General features: G+C 35.2%; 1 protein-coding gene across 2 annotated transcripts in view; it reads left to right on the top strand.

Annotated features, from left to right (window-relative positions):
* The window catches only part of SOX6 (SRY-box transcription factor 6), a 687,546-nt gene that overhangs the window by 432 nt on the left and 663,843 nt on the right, over nucleotides 1-23,271 (top strand). For both annotated transcript variants that reach the window (XM_049617879.1, XM_049617886.1), the window contains exons 2-3: nucleotides 1,269-1,403; nucleotides 13,378-13,546. The gene's annotated coding sequence lies outside the window, so the exon portion shown is untranslated. The remainder of the gene's footprint in view (nucleotides 1-1,268; nucleotides 1,404-13,377; nucleotides 13,547-23,271) is intronic.

The following is a 23,271-nucleotide window of genomic DNA, read 5'->3' on the forward strand; positions in this document are numbered from 1 at the left end:
TGGCTATTATTGAAACTTGGGTCCACCTGAGGGAATTCTGTAAGCTGTACACACATCTCTGTGTGAAGTGACCCTCCCTGCTGGTAATTAGGCATTGTACCTTTGAGGCCTTCACCAAGTGGAGTCCGTCTCAGCCGGAAAGCCCTGTATCTTTTATGTTCCTTAAAAAAGCTTTTTTGGTGCGTTGAGGTGAAATTCACAACAAAATTAACCACTTTAAGGTGTACAATTAAGTGGCATTTGGTACATTCGCAGTGTTGTGCAACTATCACCTCTGTCTAGTTCCAAGACCCCAAAAGGTCGGCCCCCTGCCACCCCAGCGGCCACTAGTCTACTCAGAAAGTGCTGTATCTAAAGATTTTATTCAGATACTGAAGATTCATTCACGCAGTATTAAGGTATCTGAATGTTTGACCAGGCCTAAATCTGGCTACCTTCAACCCTAACATTCTGTCAGGATCCTTGTCCTTACTTACTCTGAAGCTTTCTGACCTTGAACAATATTTTTTTTTTTTTTAAGCAAAAATCAGTAAATCATATGATAGTATAGCTCTAGTGTGCATTTTGGTGATGAGAGCAGCCTGTGAAACTGCCAATTAGCTTCTGAATTTAGCAATTACTCTAGCTTGACTGCCTGTGTAGAAATGGTTTTACCTTTCTAGATTTCATATGATCCCTGTACCATTTACAGAACTGTGACCAGTGGAAGAGAGTTAATTTATGCAGTCATATATCCAAATTTTGCTCCTTTATTTTGGAAGCAAAGAAATAACAATGCTAATTAGGGTTATGTGAAAAAAACCCTCAGTCATATTTTATAACCAAGCAAGGGCACCTTAATCAATTAGATCTGTGGTAATAAAACATAAATCAAGGAGGGGAAGAGTAAACCCATGAGTAGAAAAAGTATTTTGGCGAAGTAGTTATTTGTTGTTTACTATGAATTAAAATATATATATTAACTGATTCTACAAAGATTTTGTGAATATACTTACAATGAAATTACAGTTAATTTACAGAATTTTCTAGGATGGACTACAGTTTACATCCAAAGGGTTTGACAGACTATAAACACATACAGTTTATAACTTAGCTTTATAAATAAACAAATGGGGAGGCCGAATAGGTATTTTGGAACTGCTAAAAGAATTCAGAAGTAAAAAAGGACTATCAATAAGGCTAGTAGTTACTAAATACTTCTAACTTAAATTGGGGAAAGTCCAGAAGAGTTTAATGAGCTAGCAACCTGTCTTTTATTTCTTCACCAGAATTGTTGGCACCTGGATGACTAAATCTTCAAGTTGTCATAAATCAAGATCACAAGCCAAAGAGTAACATAGGAAATAAAAAAGACTGGATCATTTTATCAGATTTTACTGTTTCGTATACAGAAGGCTATATGGGTAAGGATGAAATATTAGTGTAATAGAATTCATATATGGCACAAAAACTCAGCAATAACCTTACTCCTTATTTTGTAAAGACAAGAAGATACTCTGTCCCAGGTATAACTCTGAAATACGTTCTTCAGGATTGTGACTGTTCCATCTTAATTTTTTGTTTCTGTATCTTCTGTTACAGCACATGCCAAAGAGTAGTTAATAAGTTTTTTTGAATTAATACAGGAAGTATGAAGTTATATAATGTAACAGAGTAGTACCTCATATAAGTCCTAGAAACCTAGAAATGTTCTTTATTGGGTAGTGGAGACAAGGAGAGGATGGATGCCCTGTTACTAATAGCACTTTAAAATACTTTCCTGACCATGCCTTTTTCATTTTTTATATACCCAATGCTTTAGCATGTAGTTGGCATTCATAAATGTTGAGTGTGTACATTAATATTCCCTCAACCCAAAGCAGTCATAACTGAACATGGTTAACAAACCTAAAGAATACATAAAAGTTCTGATAGATATGTTCTGTACAAAAAACTTGCTACTGTGTTATCTGAGACTAAAAAAAATTCCTGCAGCCATTGTTATAACTACTATTTATTGAGTATCCATTATGCATCTTGCATGTTGTTAGGTGCTTCTCAAAGCTTCACAACAATTTCCAAGGATTTTTATTTTATAAAGGATGAAACTTAAGGAAAGTTAAGTGTTTGCCCATGATCAGATAGTTAGCTAATGAGTGGATGGCTAATGGAGGATTTAGTCCTTAAGTCTGTCTAACTCCAAAAACCCATGCACTTTGCACTGTGCCAGTATAAATCAACATTTACATAGTGTGCTTAGTATGTGTCAGGCATTGTGCTAAATTTGAAGAAACCCAGAGTAAATAATGTATAATCCCTTACCTCAAGGAGTTTACAGCTTGGTCGGGGAGGAATGATTAAGTGGCACCAGTAAGTCACAGACAAAATGCTATAGGTGGTGCCTGGGTGGCTCAGTCAGTCAAGTGTCTGACTCTTGATTTCACCTCAGTCATGATTGTAGGGTCATGGGATCCAGCCATGCGTGTGGCTCAGCGTATGGAGTCTGTTTGGGATTCTCTCTCTCCCTCTCTTTCTGTCCCTCTCCTCTGCTCACTCGCTCTGTAAAATGAAAAAAAGAATTTTTTTTTAATGCTATAGAAGCAGTTCATTTTAGCTGAGGGAAATGGGGAAATTCTTCCCTGAAAGTTTTTGAGCCAGACCCTAAAACACTGTGGAAGAAGGGTGGGGCATGTATTCTGGAGTGGTTAGTGTTCTATGAAACTGAAATCTGATAAGCACAGAAGTATCATATTCTCAACAAAACTCTATAGGCTAATTAAATCCAGGCTGATCAAAGCCTTGAGTTTGAATCTCTCACTATGTGTGTTCAGGTTCAAATCCTCTGTTTCATTGATTTATAGTAACCTTTTCCCATGCTCTAATAGTTCCCAGTTAAATCCATTTTACACACCATAACCAGGCTCATCATCTGAAAATGGAATGTAGAGACTCTCCTGCTCAGAAAGTGCCATTTTGTACAGAATTAAGTTGGTAAAGTTGTTAAAAGTTGCCTATAATTGAGGGTCTATATTCGGACTTCAATCATCCACTCCGTCTTATTTTTTTTCTTTTTTTACATTTATTTTTCTTAAAATTTTTAAAGTTAATTTTTTTTTGAGAGAGAGAGAGAGCAGGGGATGGGTAGAGAGCGAGGGAGAGAGAATCTCAAGCAGGCTCCGCACTATCAGCATGGATGGGTTCAGTCCTACAACCATGAGATTACAACCTGAATCAAAACCAAGAGTCTGAGGCTTAATGGACTGAGCCACCTGGGTGCCCCTCCATCTCATTTTCTGGTTCTACCTTTTATTTATGTTGTTAGTCTGCCATCGCTAGTTAGAATAAAAGTATATGTGCTATAATAGAGCTATGAACAAAGATATAAGTCTTGCTGACTATTATATACTATCTAAGAACCTTTTGAGTAGAATCTAAGCTTCACATCATGATTTGTGTATAAACCATGACTCAAATTTTTGTTGTATTAGTATATGAATGGATGTGGTCAGAGAGGAGCAGGTTTATGTGGTAAGATGAGTTTTTTTAATTTTAGACATGTTAAATTTAAGGTATTAGTGGGATACCAACTGGAATTGTCTAGTAGGCAGTTAGAAATATGGGCTTCAAAGTTAGGAGAAGTCATAAATTTGGAAATCACCAATCTAGAGATGGTGGGTAGACTAGGAGAGTGACTGAGCTCACTCAGTGATCATGTAGAAAAGAGGTCCTTGGAAAAGGGGGTGGGGGGGTGGGGAGAACATTTAAGGGTATAATTAGGAAGAGCCTGAGATTAAAAGATTAAAAGATAGATGTGGGACAGGGAGAGTTAAGTATCATTGAAGCCAAAGGAAAAATACTTGAAGAATGCATTGTTCAATTGGGAGACTCAGAGAGGAAACTTATCTTAAAGCTGATTTTAAAGGCATATAAGGGCACCTGGATGGCCCAGTTGGTTGAGCATCTGACTCTTGATTTTGGCTTAAGTCACGATCTCATGGTCTTGAGATTGAGCCCTTTGTCTGGCTCTGTGCTGGGTGTGGAGCCTGCTTAAAATTCTCTCTTCTTCTCCCTTTGCCCCCTGCCTCATTCGCACACGTGCTCTCTCTCTCTCTTAAATTAATAAATTAATTAATTAATAAAAAGAAAGGCATCATATAAATGGAGGGAACCATAGAGCCTAATGTAGAATACTGAAGACAAGTTAAAAAAAAATAAATATTTGTGATTGATGATGGTTGTTGATGATGAGATGAATTCCCATTCTGTTCATGGGACATGTACATTTACCACATTGCTACTATAATTTGAATTGACATAAATATTGGCTTGATTATTTTACACATACCTAGAAACTTAAAAAATAGAGAATGAAACAGCAAATGCAAATGTATTTGCTTATAAAATTGCTTCCATAAAATTGTTGATATGTATCTCTAATTTGGTCATCTTTTAAAATTTTTTTTATTTTTTTAAATGTTTATTTCTGAGAGAGAGAGAGAGATGGGGAGGGGCAGAGAAAGAGAGACAAGGAATCCCAAGCAGGCTCCAGGCTCTGAGCTGTCAGCACAGAGCCCGCTGTGGGGCTAGAACCCATGAACTTTGAGATCATTACCTGAGCTGAAGTCAGATGCTTAACCGACTGAGCTACCCAGGTGCTCCATGGTCATAAGACCTTTATATACAAAAAGCAGCAATGTTCCAATAGTTGTTATCAAAGAGAATTTGTGACTTTAAATTAATGGTGATACCCACTTTTTTTATTTGTTTTTTGTTTTGGAGAAAATTTGAGAATATTCTAGCTTATTCTCAAATTACTTTGTTGTTCTTGCCAAATATAAAAGTAATCTGTCAGTATGAGACTAGCTAAATAAATTATGGTAAATCCATAGAGTAGATCACCATGTAACTATGAAAAGGAGAGGAAACTCTCAAAAATTAAAAATAGAACTACCCTAAGATCCCAGTAATACACAACTGGGAATTTACCCAAAAAATCCAAAATGCTACACTAAATTAAAGATATACATGCACCCCTATGTTTATTGTAGCATTATTTACAATAGCTAAACTATGGAAACAACCCCAAATGTCCATTGATTGATGATGGATAAAGAAGATATGGTGTATTTATGCATACAATAGAATGTTATTCAGCCATAAAAAAGAATGAAATCTTACCATTTGCAATAACATGGATAGAGCTGGAGAGTATAATGCTAAGTTAAACAAGTCAACCAGAGAGAGAACAATAACTATATGATGTCACTCATATGTGGAACTTAAGACATAAAATTAGCGAGGAAAGAAAAAAACCAAGAGACAAACCTTAAGAAACAGACTCTTAACTATAGAGAACAAACTGATGGTTATCAGAGGAGAGGTGGGTGGGAGGATGGGTGAAATGGTTGATGGGGATTAAAGAGTACACTTATCGGGGCGCCTGGGTGGCTCAGCCGGTTGAGCATCTGGCTTCAGCTCAGGTCATGATCTCGCGGTTTGTGAGTTTGAGCCCCACACCTGGCTCTGTGCTGACAGGTCAGAGCCTGGAGCCTATTTCGGATTCTGTGTCTCCCTCTCTTCCGCTCCTCCCCCGCTCATGCTCTGTCTCGCTCTCTCCTTCGAAATAAATAAAAACATTTTAAAAAATTAAAAAAAAAAGAGTACACTTATGATGAAAAAATAAAAATAAATAAAAAACAAAACAGTGAAAAAAAAAGGAAACTTTGTAAGTACTGATAAGAGATAATCTCCAAGATATATTGTGGGATAAAAAAAGCAAAGTGGAAAACAGTGTATGTTTTACTGCATTTGTATTAAAAAGGCAGAAAAGAGTCAATATATATGCATAAAATATTTCCACAAAGATACCCAAGAAATGGATAGTATTTGTAGACTCCATGTTTGGAGTGCTGGTGGCTGGGGAGCTGAGGTGTAATGGTGGCAGGGAGACTTTTCACCATACTTTTTGTATCTTTTGAATTTTAAATTGTCTGATTATATTAACCTATTAAAAGATTAACCATACATGAATAAATTGGATTTAAAAAAAGAGTCACAAAGATAAGCAGACTCACACAAAGATAAATCCATTGTAAAAATGTGGAAAAGAAAGTATAAAGAAGAAATAAAGATCACTCATAGTGTCATAGTGATGAAGTAGTCACAGTTAATTGTAACGAGGTAAGAACAATTAGGTATAATTCCTTTTAATTTATTTTTTCTAGTAATTTGGGGGATATACATTTTGTTTTTAATACTATTTAGTACTATTGTATTTAATACTATTAATTGTTATATTTTAGTTTTTACTCTAGTCAAGAGTAAAACAATAATATCTCATTGTCTTATGACTCCCTATATGTGTGAACGATTTAGCATCTCTCCTTTTGCCCTGTTCATCCCTCCCTTAATTCCAGGATAGTATCATTTAGGGTTTAGGTGCAGATTATTGTTATTACATCAGTTTTTATATTATGTATATTTCTATCAATAATATTTTGGCATATGCCTTTAGGCTTTTTAAGTAACAGCTTTATTGAAATATAATTCACAAACCACATAATTCACCTATTTAAAGAACCCAATTAAATGTGTGGTTTTTTTTTGTTTGTTTGTTTTGTTTTTTAAAGTAGGCTCCATGTCCAGCGTGGGGCTTATATGCTGAGATCAAGAGTCATGCTTTACTGAGTCAGCCAGACACCCCAGATGTTTCTTAATATAGTCTCAGAGTTGTACAATCATTACCACCAAAATGCAATTTTATAGCATTTTTATCACCCCAAAAAGAAACCCTGTATCCATCAGCAGTCACTCTATTTTTCCTTCCACTGACCCAGCCCTGGGCAACTACTAATCTACTTTCTGCTTTTATAGAGTTGCTTATTCTAGCCATTTCATGTAAATAGGATCATTCAACACATGGCCTTTTTTTTTTTTTTTTAATGTTTATTCATTTTTGAGAGACAGAGAGTGTGTGAGTGGTGGGAGGGGCAAAGAGAGAGAGGTACAGAGGATCTGAAGCTGGCTCTGCACTGATAGCAGTGAGACCCTAAAGCTCAAACTTATAAACTATGAGATCATAACCTGAGCTGAAGTTGGATGTTCAACTGCTGAGCCACCCAGGTGCCCAAACACATGGTCTTTTGTGACTGCTTTCTTTCATATCATAATGTTTTCAAGATTCATTCATGTTATATAGCACATATCAATATGTTACTCCTTTTTATGGTTGAATAAGATTCTATTGTATGGCTATACCACATTTTGTTTATGTATTCACCACTTCATGGACGTTTGGGTTTCCACATTTTGGCTATTATGAACAATGCTGCTCTGAACATTTATGTATAAGTTTCTATGGAAACATGTTTTCAGTTCTCATGGATATATGCTGTGGTCATGTGATTATGGTTAACTTTTTGAGTAATCGTCAGACTGTTCTCCAAAGTGGATGCACCATTTTATGCTCTCAATAGCTATGTATGAAGAGGCCAATTTCTCCATACTCTGGCCAACACCTGTCATCTGTCTTTTTGGCTGTAACTATCCTACTGGATGTAAAGTTGCTTTCAGTTTTGAAACCAAATCTTTGAGTAATTTTGTGACAAAAGATGAAGTGTGTAAAGTATCAAGTATACTAATGGTTATATATACTAAAGGCTATATAAGTCCAGAGAGAAAGGGATAAAAATCTTACTGATTCACATCAGTGGTTCTCAAACTTTTGTGTGCAATGGAACCACCTGGAAGACTTTTTGTGAGTCTGTATTATTGGGTTCTACCCCAGAGCTTCTAATTCAGTAGGACTGTGATAGGTGAGAAAACTTACATTTGTAACAAGTTTCCAGTGCTACTGTTGGTCTGCAAACATTTTTGTTTATTTTTAAAATTTATTGTTATTATTTTTGTTTTAGAGAGAGAGTGCGTGAGTGGGGAAGAGGGGCAGAAGAGACAGAGGGAGAGGGGGAGGGGGAGAGAGAGAGAGAGAGAGAGAGAGAGAGAGAGAGAATGAGAATCTTAAGTAGGCTCCATGGTCAGCATGGAGTCAGATGTGAGGTGCCATCCCATGACCCCTGGGATCATGACCTGAGCCGAAATCAAGAGATGGATGCTCAATTGACTGAATCACCCAGGTGTCCCCAAACCACATTTTTAGAACCATTGATTTGGCAATCATGATGGTAATGCTTACTTTGGGCCCAGTTTCTTCCTTGTTTTATATATGTTAATTTATATAATCTTCATGCAGGTGTGTCCTACTATTTTATCATTTTACAGATGAGGAAATTGAGGTGTATATAGATTAACTTGCTCAAGGAAATTGATTATACAAAAGTTAAGTAACTTGCTCAAGATCACACATCTGAAATTAGTGGAGCTGATACCTGGTCTAGGTCTAGTATTTATACTTTTAATTTCTGTGTGATATTGCTACACATAAAGTTAATTCACATGGTATACATGATGTTTATTGAGTGAAAACTTGAGAATAATCCATTTCTTCCAAATTTGGGATGCTTAGTTCCAAGAGAGAATTCTTTTCTTTCAAGACAATAGATAACCTACAAAATGAAGGATTTCCTCAATGTGCTTGTGTCTAGTAGTTCATTCATTGATTACTGTGTCTAGTAATTCTTTTTTTTTTAATGTTTTTTTTTTTTTTAATTTTATTTTTGAGACAGAGAGAGACAGAGCATGAACGGGGGAGGGTCAGAGAGAGAGGGAGACACAGAATCCGAAGCAGGCTCCAGGCTTTGAGCTGTCAGCACAGAGCCCAACGCGGGGCTCAAACTCACGGACTGTGAGATCATGACCTGGGTCGAAGTCGGACGCTTAACTGACTGAGCCACCCAGGTGCCCCTCTAGTAATTCTTAAAATAATTTTGTGTTTATGATTTAGTTTTATGTAATGTAGGACTACTGTGAATTATGATTTCTATGTTAATGAGTATTTTGGAATAGCTAAGTAATTGTGTGAACTTGGAGAGTCACAAATTTTTTTGGGTCTCAGTTTCTTCATCAAACTATGCTTCTATGATTTTGATTTAGTTCTAGAAAATTATAGATCATGGCAATCATTTCTTAGTTGAGAGGGAAATTTAGTTTAGTAGATGGAATTTTCTCAGTTTTAAGATTTTTTCCCTTGAGATTTTCTCAACTTTGAAAGTTACTCATGGAAAAACTCAAGAATTGGACATGTTTGGTTTGACAGCTTGTTCTTTTTATGGAATTTGTGTTTGCAATTGTGATTTTATATTGCATACCTATAAATTACTCACAATTTCTTACACTTTTTCCTATTTTGTGTGTCAGTATTTCATGATGTTTTTATAATTTATTAATGCGCCATCATTTAAACTAACTGATCTGAAGTTTCTAAAGCTTAAAGTATTACCTCAAATATTTTGTGATATACTTTGATTGTATACATATTAAGTACAGAACACTTTACTAAACATTTCCAGGGCATAAGTAAGAAAGAGACTCTATTCTTTATGCCTTAAAGGAATTTATATTTTAATTGTAACAGTTTTAATTTAGTTTACTGATTAGTAAAATATATTTGGAAAATTTGTCATACTTGGGCATGGACAAAAGTGATTACCGAGTTTCCTTTCAAGAGAATGCTGAATGTCTAGGGACCCTGAAGGGTTTATCCGATCCTAAATGAGTGCACACTTTAGATCATCTTTGATTGAGTAGGCTATTTTACAACTCTGTAGGGATAAAAGTTAAATTATAGAAAACTGAAAACGTTGCAGGTGTTTTATGCCTATAACAATGCACATGATTCCTATTTTTGCCAATGCAAATGGATTTTGTTCAGTAGAACATGTAAATCTCTGTAAGTCAAATTCTATTATGAATTGGTTTTCACTTTTTCATGATTTCCTCATTAATTAATAAGGAAATGAAATCTGACACTTAACATTTTGATTCATGTTCTTTTTGAATTTACATGAGAATCATGATTTTACTATTTTGGAAATTATACTTTAGAATCTTTATCTACTTCTATAATGCACATATAGTTAAATATAAATATATATGAATTTTTAAGAAGTACCTGTATATGCTGAAAAGCAATAAAGCAAAACTTATTTTTTTAAACTAAGGGTAATATTTTCCCTTATCACAAACAATGCATGTACATATAAGATGAATTAAAATATATTTATAAGCAAGAAGAAAGTTAAAAAATAAAAAATTTTATGGTTTCACCATCCAGAAGTAATGATCATTATTAAGCCTTGGAATACAGTGTTTCAGACTTATTTTTTCTATTTATGTAATTTTTTTCTTGAATAGGATAATACTATATCTATATTGATTTAAGCCTTTTTTGTTTTAACTTAAGAGCGTATGAATGAACACCTTTTTTGACACTTGGTTTCTGAAGATTGTATTTCAGCAGTTCAAAGGAAAGGGAGCTAACAAAGGTTCTTGTTAGCTATTTAACTCTAATTACTTTGTGGAGACATGTCATTATTTTTAACATGGAATCATGTTAAATAGGCATATGAAATCACCAAGTATAAAAGAAATTGAAGCAAAAATGTTTGAATACTCTACATTACAAGAGGTAGCTGCTGTTTGGGATCTTAGAAGTCTGCTTGTATATACATCATGATGAAATATTTTTTTGTTTTTGTTTTTGTTTATTTTGTTTTTAAAAAGAAGCTGGCATGGAGCTTATTGGGGAATGAGGGTGGGGAAGAACACAAGATTACAAAGGAAAAGAAGCCTGGAATATCAGTATAGGAAAGCAGTCTTATCCTAGCTGTTAACATTTAAAAAGCCCTTTCAAGGACTAAAGAAATAAAGGCTACAAATGTCTGGAGCTTGAAATGGCTTTTATACTTTTGAACCTGTTATGAAAGCTTTTCATAGAACTCTTTCCTCCCCCTCCTGGAAAACAAATAGTTAAAAAAAAAAAAAAAAAGAAATTAAACAGGAAAAGACCAGATATAAAAGATATTACCCCATAGCCTATTTTAAATTTCTGAGCCAGGAGAACAGCTTCTTTAAAAAAAAAAAAAAAATTGAACCAAGAAAAATTGCCATATTTCGAAGTCTGAAGGAAACAAAGAGAGTAAGTTGTTATATATATCCTTGAACCTTCTGAATTGCTAGCAGCTTACATGTAGGTGCATTTCCATTAGGAATCAACACCTCTTGATTTTATTGCTCTTACACTTGTTTACAAACATGTTAGAAAAAGTAAAAGAGAAAGAAGCAATATGCACTGAGACTATTCTGTTTTTAACACGGTATTTGGCTGAACACAAATGTTTTATATCTGTCATCATAAAGAGTTAAGTTTTTAAAAAAATGTTCAAAGGACATGGATTGCCAATTCTTATAAAGTTCCTCACCAAAAGGCTATATATGCCTTTTTCCCCTCGTTTTATGATTTATTTATTATTAAAAATGAAATGGAAAAATAAAGGACTGACATTCAGTAACTTGTAGATTTTGTCCTTATAAACCATCAAGATTGTAGAGGGATTCCAAATCTCTGTATTGGAGTCTAACTCTTCTTAAATTAAAAAGTTTTAAAAGTCCTGCAGTGTAGGGGCACTTGGGTGGCTCAGTCAGTTAAGCATCTGACTCTTAATTTCGGCTCGGGTCAGGGTCTCATGGTTCGTGTGATACAGACTCTGTGCTGACAGTGTAGAGCCTGCTTGGGATTCTCTCTCTCTTCCTGTCTCTCTGCTTCTCCCCTGCTTGTGTGCTTTCTCTCTCTCAAAATAAATAAATAAACTTTTAAAAGTCCTGCAATGTAATATGGAAGTTCTGAATTTTAGTCCCATCACTGCTTTTGATTTAATCATTGCCAAGTCACCCAAGCTCTTTCAGAGCCAAACTAGTTTGTTCTGTTTCTTCCATCTCTGAAGCTCTGTAATTCTGTGAATTTAAAAAATGTGAAAGTTAGGTTAAAGATAAAATTTTCTTTAAAAAACAAATCTCAATTTAACACATATTTCTAAATACCAAATGAAGGGGCGCCTGGGTGGCGCAGTCGGTTAAGCGTCCGACTTCAGCCAGGTCACGATCTCGCGGTCCGTGAGTTCGAGCCCCGCGTTGGGCTCTGGGCTGATGGCTCGGAGCCTGGAGCCTGCTTCCGATTCTGTGTCTCCCTCTCTCTCTGCCCCTCCCCCGTTCATGCTCTGTCTCTCTCTGTCCCAAAAATAAATAAAAAACGTTGAAAAAAAAAAATTAAAAAAAAAAAAATAAATAAATACCAAATGAAATCTTAATTTAATTAGTAATATAAAACAAAATTTTAGTATGACCACAGAATTTTTTTTTTGACCATGGAATTTTATTTTATTTTTTGAACCCAATTTGTTTATTTATTAATATTAATAAATAAAATAGCTACTGCTGCTTCTACATTTGGCAATTTTTTGATATATAATATTATATTAGTTTCAGGTGTACAACATAGCGATTCAACAATTCTATATATTACAAAATACCACAAGTGTAATCACCATCTGTCTTTTGTAAGAGGAGGAGGAATAAATAGTTTAGATATAGTAGAACTCTATTAATTACATTGGAGTGCTGACCTATAGAAATATAAAGTGAGTCACAAATGTGAGTCATGCATATAATTTAAGATTTTCTAGTAATCATACTAAAAAGAAGTAAAAAGTAAAAAGAAATGGGTGAAATTAATGTTAATGTATTTTGTATAACCTAGTATATCAGAATAGTATCATTTCAACATGTAACCAGTATAAAAATTATTGAGATATTTTATATTATTTATTTATTTAAAATTTATTATTTTATTTTATTTTATTTATTTTTATTTTTTTATTTTAAAAGAGAGAGAGAGTACATGTGCATGCATGCGTGAGTGGGGGACAGGCAGAGAGAGAGGGAGAGAGAGATTCCCAAGCAGGCTTCACACTCAGTGTGGAGCCCGATATGGGACTCGATCTCACAACCCTGAGATCATGACCTGAACTGAAATCAAGAATTGGATGTTTAACTGAGCCACCATTGATGGTTGATACATAATGATAAATAAACAATGGGCACCCCATCATTTATTTACACTAAGTGTTCAAAAGTCCAGTGTGTGTTTGTATTACAGCACATCTCAGATGGGGCTAATCACATTACCAGTGCCCCACAAACCATAGGTTGCTATTGGCTACTCTATTGGACAACACAGATTGGGCACTTTCCATGATAGAATGGGTGTGTGCTCCAAGCTATACCAGCTGGACATGATTTACTTATACTTCTAGCAGTATTTCACTGTAATGCATAATAATAGTGAGTTGTTAGTCTATATTTGAAATATAGGATTTTGAGTTTTTAAAGTAAGAAAGAGCTTTGAACTCTACTGCTGAAATTCATTTTCTGAAACTTTTCCCACAGGACTATTTTGCCAGATTCTAAATGATAAAAATTAGAGCCTTGAAACCCATAGAAGTCCAGTATATTCTGAGGTAATTTGCATATTAATGAGCAGCAGCAGGAGACACATCTGGTGTACCAAAAAGACCCACTGAAAATTAAATGACACAACATTCAGAACAACTGGCAGGTAAATAACAAAGATATATATGTTAACTGTGAAATTTTTGTGAGGGAAAAACAATGAACATGACTGATTATGTGAAAAGGACTTTGCTATAGACTGAATGTTTACATCCCTGAAATTCATATATTGAAACTTAATCTCTAAAGTGATGGTATTTGGAGGTGGGCCTTTGGGAAATGATTAATTGTCCTTTTAAAAGAGAACACAAGAGCTCCTTTGCCCCTTTCCACTATGTGAGGACACAGCAAAAAGACAGCTGTCTATGAACTAGGGAATGAGTGGTTCTCACCAGACACTGAATCTGTCAGGGCCTTGATCTTGGACTTCTTAGCCTCCAGAACTATGAGAAATAAATGTTTGTTGTTTAAGCCACCCAGTCTATGGTATTTTTGTTATAGCAGCCTAAACAAACTAAGACAAACTTTGAAAGTTTAGCATAGTAACTTTAGGGAAGTTGGAAATAAGGCAAAAGTTCCACATTTTTTTCCATAGAACAATGCTGTATAAATGTCTCATTCACTAGGATAGCCCATATAAACCTACTTGAACTATTGATACAGCTGAAATATTTGTCCTTTGCAGTAATTACTGTTGTAATGCTACAAATAAAAAAATTTATATTTATTATTTCTAATACTTTTGAAAAATTATGTAGAATTCTTTAGAAGATGAGGAGGTAGATGGAGACATAGTTATTTTTAAGGATTAAATGGCCAATGGCAGTTTTTTTTCCTAACTTTTTATTATGGAAATTAAAAAAACACATACACAAGTAGATGGAATCGTGGATGTGGTTACCTGTGCTTAATGGAGAAGTAAATTGTTGGCAAAGAAAAGTTGGGTCAAAGATTCCTCCATCAGTCACTGAGTGATAAGAGCAGTTTGAGATGGTTTTGTAGTTATCTGATTTGGGTTCTGGAGGGATAGAAGGAGCTGGAGGCAGTTTTGTATTGATTCATGGATTGAGTAAATAGATACATAGCTAAGTTCTTTGCAGACCAGTGATTAGATTCTGGAAGTAGGCAGTGTAGGATTCCTGGGTTTGATTATTTCTTCTTTCATCTGTGGTTATTATTAACTATGGATATTTTGCTTGTTTCTTGTTTAGTTTCAAAATTATGTGAGTTTTACATTTTATATGAATTTTAGAGAATTATTGGCTATTGAGAAAACAGTGAATTTTTAGGAACAAAAGTGATTTCCCTAAGAAAGTTAATTCTAAATGTATTATCTGTATGAAACAATTTTTTGTTTATATTGTGAAGTAAATGATTTACGTAATATAAAATGGAGAACTATTTATCTATATTTTCAAATGTTTTATTTAAAAATAGGAATAATTATGTAAAAGATTTTGACAACCAAATGCTTTGTGTTGTAAATGATTGCAGAAGTTTTTACTGGTATTTTTGGCCACTTTGTGGAAAAGTTGTTAGGTGTATTTTTGAGTGGGGCTATCATCATAAGGCAATGTGATATGTAAGAAAAACCCTGAATCAGAAGTCAGAAAGCCTGGGTTTATTATGGCTATGTCACTTATTACTGTGTGTCCTTGGGCAAATCACTTGTCTTTCTGAATCTTTGTTTTTATTTGCTGAATGAAAGGTTTGGACTAGGTGATTTTTTAAAATTTATTTATTGTTTAATTTACATCCAAGTTAGTTAGGATATGATGCATCAATGATTTCAGGAGTAGATTAATGCCCCTTACCCATTTAGACTATACCCTCTCCCATGACCCCTCCAGGAACCCTCTGTTTGTTCTCTATATTTAAGAGTCTTTTATGTCTTGTCCTTCTCCCTGTTTTTGTATTATTTTTCCTTCCCTTCCCTTATGTTCATCTGTTTTGTATCTTAAATTTGTCATATGAGTGAAGTCATGTGATATTTGTCTTTCTCTGATGGACTAATACCCTCCAGTTCCATCCACGTATTGCAAATGGCAAGATTTCATTTTTTTTGATTGCCGAGTAATACTCCATTGTATATTATACCACATCTTATTTATCCATTCATCTGCTGATGGACATTTGGGCTCTTTCCATACTTTGGCTGTTGTTGATAGTACTGCTGTAAACATTGGGGTACATGTGTCCCTTTGAAACAGCATACCTGGATCCCTTGGATAAATGCCTAGTAGTGCAATTGCTGGGTTGTAGGGTAGTTCTATTTTTAATTTTTTGAGGAACCTCCATACTGTTTTCCAGAGTAACTGTGCCAGTTTGCATTCCCACCAGCAGTGCAAAAGAGATTCTCTTTTTCTGCATGGACTAGATGATTTCTAAGATCCTTTAAGGTGATAGCATGATATAATGAAAAGAGCATTGGTTTTGAAATTAGACACACCCTGTTTTTGTTCATTCAGCAAATATTTATTGAGAGCTATTTTGTACCAGACACTGAAAATATAAATAAGTTAAAAAAAAAACAATATAAATAAGCTAACTAATTAGTCTCTACCTTTATGAAGCTTACATTCTATTTTGATAGACAACAAAAAGACAAATACATTAAACAATTACAAAATATAATAACTTCTATAAGAAAACTAACAAGGGACTCTTGACAGTGTGGTTTAGGACTGTCTCGTTGAGGTAGTGACTCAGGATTGCTAGCTAGATAATTAATGGGGAAGTGTTTCAGGTAAAGGGAATGGCATCTGAAAAAGACTTGAAGCTGGAAAGAGCTTAGTGTGCTCTGGGTGCTGAAGGAAGACTAGTGTGAATTAGACTGTAGTGAAATGAGGGGAGAGTGGCATAAAATGAGATTGGAAAGATAGGCAGAGTTTTGTAGATCATGATAATGGAGTTTGGATTTTATCCTAAGTGCAATGGTAAGCCATTGTAGGCCCTTTAGCAGAGGAGGGATTGATTTGATGTTTGATTTTAAGAAAGCTTCTCTGATTACATTTTGGGGAATTGATTAGAGTAGGTGTAAGAGTAGAGGTGAACCTTTTGCATAGTCCAGGTGAGAAATAATGAAGACCTGGGTTAAAGTGGTAGTGGTGGAGATGGAGAGATGTGGAGGAATTTAAGATATATTTTACGGGAAGAAACAACTGGATTTACTGATGAATTAGATATTGAGGATGATGCAAAGGAAGGAATAAAAGAAGGCTCTTTGGTTTCTGGTTTGAACAACCTTTGGACAGAATTTCTATTTATTCAGTGGGGAAAGATGGGCAGATTTGGGTAGGTAGGTATCATGATTTCTTTTTTGGGCACATTAAGTTTACAATGTCTTTGAGATGTTTAGGTGATGATGTAAAGAAACTAGACAATTAGATATTCAAACCTGAAATTCATATAAGTCAAGGCTAGAGATACATGTTTGGGAGTCATGAGCATAAGGTTAGTGGCATTTAAATCCAAGGGAATGTCTGAAATGATCCAGGAAAAAGAGACAAATCTCAAAGGGCTCTGGCCTGAGTGTGAGGAATCCTAGAAATTACAAATCAGGTAGAAGAGGTGATTAAAGAGTGGAGACTAAGAGGTAGTAGTAGTGGGGATGGCATAAACCAAGAGAGTGTCATATTTGGAAGCCAAGAGAGGTCAGTGTTTCAAAGAGGGTGTTGTTGATTTTGTTCAATGCTTATGCGAAATGAAGTTAAGATGAGCACAGAGAAATGACCATTGGGTTTTGTAACATTTGATTTTAATTCTGACTCTGTTACTTACTAGTAGTGTGAACTTGACCACTCCACTTCACATCGAGTCTCTGTATTCTCATCTTCAGAAAAGAGAATAGCAATACTTCTATCATGTAGTTATTGTAAGGATTGATGAACCAACACGTATTTATCTGGATCAGCATCTGATAAACTTGGGATACTCAGTTGATATTAATTCCTTTCTTCTCTAGGTCTGTGATATGCTTTGAAACTTTGAATAAAGTATACCTATTCCTTGCTTAAAGATGTTAATTTAAGAAAATTCTGTTGCTTAGTAAAAATCTATAAAATAAAAAATATTACCATTAATTTGATGGTAAAAATCATGATATATTTCATTCCAACCCAACATACCCAAATACTTTCACAGATAGAAAAATATATCATTTAAAGGGCATCTGGGTGGCTCAGTTGGTTTAGCATCCATCTGACTGTTGATTTTGGCTCAGCTAATGATCTTACAGTTGATAAGATCAAGCCGTGCTGACAGTTTGGAGCCTGCTTGGGATTCTCTCTCTCTCTCTCTCTCTCTCTCTCTTTCTCTCTCTCTCTCTCTCTCTCTCTCTGCCCCTCGCTTACTTGTGCATGCATGCACTCACTCTCTCAAAATAAATGACATTAAAAAAAAGAAAAATATATCATTTAAGGAACAATGAAAACAAATTTATGTAAGTAACAGATAACATTTGAAAGTACATAGATGGATAGATTATACATAAACTATAAAGTAATAAAAGTTTATTGTACTTGCCAAAGGAAGAAAAGAATGGATAATGGCTAGTGGTTGGTGGAGGCGGAGTGTGAAGAAGTATTCATTCTTTGGAAGATATGTTATTCTTTCTGCACCATTTTCCCCATCACTTTTTTCAGCCTTTGAGGGGTTCATGATTATCATGTCTTCACATAAACTTAATATAAAATTATAGCATACTCTTAGAGTTGTACAAGATGCTACCTCTTCATTCTTTTTTTAAAGAAACAAAATTTACTTAATGTTTATTCATTTTTGTGAGAGAGAGACAGAGACAGAGCATGAGCAGGGGAGGGCAGAGAGAGAGGGAGACACAGAATCTAAAGCGGGCTCCAGGCTCTGAGCTGTCAGCACAGAGCCCCATGTGGGGCTCGAACTCACGAACTGTGAGGTCATGACCTGAGCCAAAGTCAGATGCTTAACCAACTGAGCCACCCAGGTGCCCAATTTTCATTCTTTATTGGCAGTGAAGAACATTTGGGTCATCTAACATGGTTTACAATGTAAATTTTCCCACATGTTGTTCTCTGACAAGGAGTTGTTATGTTGAATAAGTTGGTGAGTGTTTTTGCCTGAAAGTGTAACATCAAAATATCATATCTTATAGGGGCACCTGGGTAGCTCAGTCAGTTAAGCATCGGACTTGGGCTTGGGTCATGATCTCATGGTTCATGAGTTCAATCCCCACCTCTGTGCTGACAGCTCAGAGCCTGGAGCCTGCTTCAGATTCTGTGTCTCCCTCTCTCTCTCTGCCCCTCCCCTGCTCATGTTCTGTCTCTCTCAAAAATAAATAAACATTAAAAAAATATATATGTATCATATAGTATATTTACTTAGTGTGGTTTTGGGTGAAAAAATATTTTGGAAAAAGGGGTGTCATTTGAAAAGTGATAAAACTTTTTCAGAACCATTTTAAATTAATTAGTTGCTATCTGATGTACTTACTGATCATCTACTCCATGCATGGTTATGTTAGGTTCTGTGGAGATAGCTAATATGTTTATAATTTAATGAGTAGCTTTTAGCAGACAGAATTTTTAAGTAATTTTTAATTTTAAAGGAAAAATAGTGAAAAAGCAAAAGCTATTATTAGTGGCATCTCTCTAATAATGTGAAATACTCTCAATTGAGTAAAATTTGAAAACCTAATTTACATTAACTGGAAATAAGAGAATCTGATTATAAAAAATGTAGTTATACTTTTAAACTATGTTTTTTTTTTAAACATTTTTAATTGGCACCTATACCCCCAGACTGGCAAACCATGTCATGGGGAATCATAAAGTCACTCTGGCAGATGGGTAGGAGTATGGATGCACCAGAGAACCACTGTCCAGGCAGGTTGGATTTCCATTTCATGCTGAGCTCATACATCTAAGGCGCATGTATTTCTTGGCAAAAATCTGAATTTCCTGCTGAAAGTCTTGGCATAGATAAGCATAAGATCAATGAGTTCCAAGATAGGGCTCTGTGCCTTAAGTATCTATGTGTAACTTCTATTGGCATGATGCTTTAAAGGAAATGTATTTGGTAAGTTACTCATTTCCCCCTCTAAACTATAAAGTTGCTATATGCTAGTTTTAATAATATATTTTACAACTGTTGTTACTGGTTGGTGTTGTATATAGCTTGGTCCCAGAGCAATAGCATATGCAGATTGAAAATCAACCCAAAAGACTTCTTTGCGTGAGTATTACAAACTGAGACTTAATTCTACTTCTCTCTGATCATTTTCTTTTTGTATTGATATTAGATTCAGTATCCACCTTAGTAGCCCGTCCAATGATGGGGTTTGTAGGCATCCCTAAACCTGAAAAAATGGCTGAGATGAACTCAGGGGCATTCTTTGCTTTTCTGAAAGTAATTCTGTGTGGCTTATTTCAATTTATTTACTTTTTTCTCCAGAATTACTGTAAAGGTTTTCTATTTCACTCATTATAGCACAGTGTTTTTCACATTTGAATAGACTACATCTACATGAATTCTTTATAAGGACCTTAAAAACAAACTTTGCCAAGTCCCCGAATACAGAAGTGAATTCACATCCCAATACTCAGCTGCCTCATGAATAAAGGAGAGCCTGTGCCTGACACTTTGAAGCTGTAGCTGTTAAACCATACAGAATATTTACCTCAATAAATCATTATAAGAAACTAAGGTACAATTATACCCACAGAGAAAAAGAATTCAAAACACTGATTTATGTGTTTCAGTGCCTATTCCCTTTCCCACTATGTTTTGAATTTTATGCGTGTTTGTCATCTTTGGCTGCTCCTATGTATCTTTAAACTAATGGGTTCTGATTTTTTTTTTAACATTCCTCATTAAGTTTGTTATTTTTCTTAGACATACAGACATGATTTGCATAGTGTACAAAGTTTTACATTTAAAATGAACTATATCTTATTTCCTAGGGCTGAAAAAGAGTGGAAAAAGTGACTTATTTTCAATAAAACACTGGCTTTGTTTAATTTATGGGCATTTAAGCTGAAGTTCCATATGAAGTGTTTCATTTGTCATTTATTTTGGAGTACTGGGAAGCAGTAAAGAACTGGGATATAAACAGGAAGTAGACCACTGCCCTAAAGAATCACCTTCTACTGAACCATTTTGCTTATTTGAAGTGATAATAGTATTAATGGAAAGAAACATTTGTTCACCAATGTGTATTTTGTCTCTCCAAAGGTAAAAAAGTCTAAAAGCAAAAGTAAAACAGTAACATGTTGAGAGGAATGGCACTGAACTTGACAAAGAGTTAATGTACAGAAAGGAACATTTTTGCCTAGAATAATTTACAATGTCACTAGGATGTGGTAGAAAAAAAAAAGGTTTTCTGATGGTATGCTATAAACTGAAAAAATATAAAAAGTCTTTTAAAACAGCTAAATAATTTAACAACAAAGGTAAAAATGCTGTATCTTACTGGTTTAATTTAAAACAATTTAATTTTTATAATTTTAGAAAAATCAAAGTACACACCACCTCTGAAACTTAGAGAAATCAGAGTCTGAGGGTGCCTGGGTGACTCGGTTGGTTGAGCATCAGACTCTTGGTTTCAGCTCACGTCATGATCTCACGATTCATGGGTTTGAGCCCCGCTTCAGGCTCTGCGCTGACAATGCAGAAATTGCTTGTGATTCTCTCTCTCTCCCACTCTCTCTGCTTCTTTCTCTCTGTCTCAAAATAAGTAAATAAACTTGGGGCGCCTGGGTGGCTTAGTGGGTTGAGCATCCGACTCCGACTCAGGTCGTGATCTCCTGGTCTGTGAGTTGGAGCCCCGCATCGGGCTCTGTGCCAACAGCTCACAGCCTGGAGCCTGTTTCGGATTCTGTGTCTCCCTCTCTCTCTGACCCTCCCCCGTTCATGCTCTGTCTCTCTCTGTCTCAAAAAAATAAAATAAACGTTAAAAAAAATAAAAAATAATAAACTTAAGGAAAAAAAAATCAAGGATCAGTTTAGATCACAGGGTTGTACTTTTAAGCAATGTAATATTATCTAGATGTTATTTCCTTTTTCAATGTGTTAAATTGCAGATATTATTTGGATTAAAGTCAGACTTTTAATGAATTCCTTACTAACCAAGCAATAAGATTTCTCTCTCTCTCTTTTTTTTTTTAATCTTTTCTAATGGGAGAAATATAAGGATACATGTAGAATGTAGGTTATTTGGGATTCTGGGATCTTCCCTTCCCCTAATTCTCTAATATTGCAACCTGTTTATTTCCTTCCAATGACTAATTACAGTCTATAATTATTTTATTTATTGTGATTTTATTGTGTACTTTATTATATATCTTCCCAATAAGAGCTCCAGAAGTTATCTTATTAATAATATATTCCCACTACCCAGATGGATGTTCCTGTTATATAGCATGTGCCTAATAAGTATTCATAGAATGAATGAATGAAGGGAGCCAGTATAGTGGGCACCCTTGTTTATTTTCATATTTATTTACTATGAGTATAGTTTGGTTAAGGTAAGTGGAGTTAGGGGAATGAGAAAGCCAAAGAAAGAAACAGCATAAGACAGAGAATCCAAATGGAGAAAATAAAATAAAATCTAGTTATTGAAGAGCAGAGGAAATATGCAAAATTTTCATATAGAAAGTGGTTCACAATGAGAAGTCATATGAGAGGAGTAAGATCAACAAGTCAAACAAGGAAAAAGTAAAAGAGAAGTTACAGTGAAAAAAATAACCTCATCCAACTCATTCATTTTGGGTACATTTTTATCAAGCACCTACTCTGTGTAAGGAACTGTGTTAGGCACTGAGGGTGTTCCCAACACACTTTTGCCTTCAAGGAGCTTAAGTATAGAAGAAGGATAAATTATGTACATTAATAACAAGGAAGAAAAAACAAGAAACAAAAGAAAAGTATAAGCAAATTTCTTGAGAGTTCAAGCTAGTCATAAAAGACTACATATTGTATGATTCCACTTATATTAATGTTCAGAATAGGCAAATCCGTAGAGACTAAAAGAGATCAGTGGTGGGGCGCCTGGGTGGCTCAGTCGGTTGAGCTTCCAACTTTGGCTCAGGTCATGATCTCGCGGTCTGTGAGTTAGAGCCCCGCGTCGGGCTCTGTGCTGACAGCTCAGAGCCTGGAGCCTGCTTCGGATTCTGTGTCCCTCTCTCTCTGCCCCTCCCCCACTCATGCTCTGTCTCTCTCTCTCTGTCTCAGAAATAAATAAATATTAAAAAAAATAAAAAAAAATAGATTAGTGGTTGTGTAGGGCATGAGGTAAGGTAGAAGGAAATGGGGAGTGATTGCTGTTAGGTATGGGGTTTCTTTTTTGGGGGGGTGATACAGCTGTTCTAAAACTGATTGTGGTGATGGCCGCATAACTCTGAATATATTTAACTCCACTGACTTTAGCAATCTAAATGGGTGAATTGTGTGCTATGTGAATTATGTCTCCATAAAACTGTTAGAAATGTTTTTAAAGCATTCAGTGAGGATTCTGGAAAGGTATGGGCTGAAGGATTGAGGAGGAGGGGATTAGAGGAGATTTTGAGGATAGGGAAGAGGTAATGAAGAAACCATGGGTTATCAGGTGGCAGATAAATGGAACAATTTGGGGGTGCTTAAGCTGGATTTTCCCTTCTTACTTTTGAATAGGAAATTTCTGGGAATGGGGGAGAGAAATTATTAGGACTGGCAATAAGAAGACACCAGGTGCTTAAAGGAAGAGTGAAAAATGTATAGATAAAGTTCTCTTTAGAGACAGTCCTCTCTGTGGGTGAATGAGAGCATGGACATGAGAACTCAAAACTAAAGCACAAATAGAAAACAATAAATGTATGT

Source organism: Panthera uncia, chromosome D1 (assembly GCF_023721935.1).
Source record: "Panthera uncia isolate 11264 chromosome D1, Puncia_PCG_1.0, whole genome shotgun sequence".
Taxonomy (NCBI): Eukaryota; Metazoa; Chordata; class Mammalia; order Carnivora; family Felidae; genus Panthera; species Panthera uncia.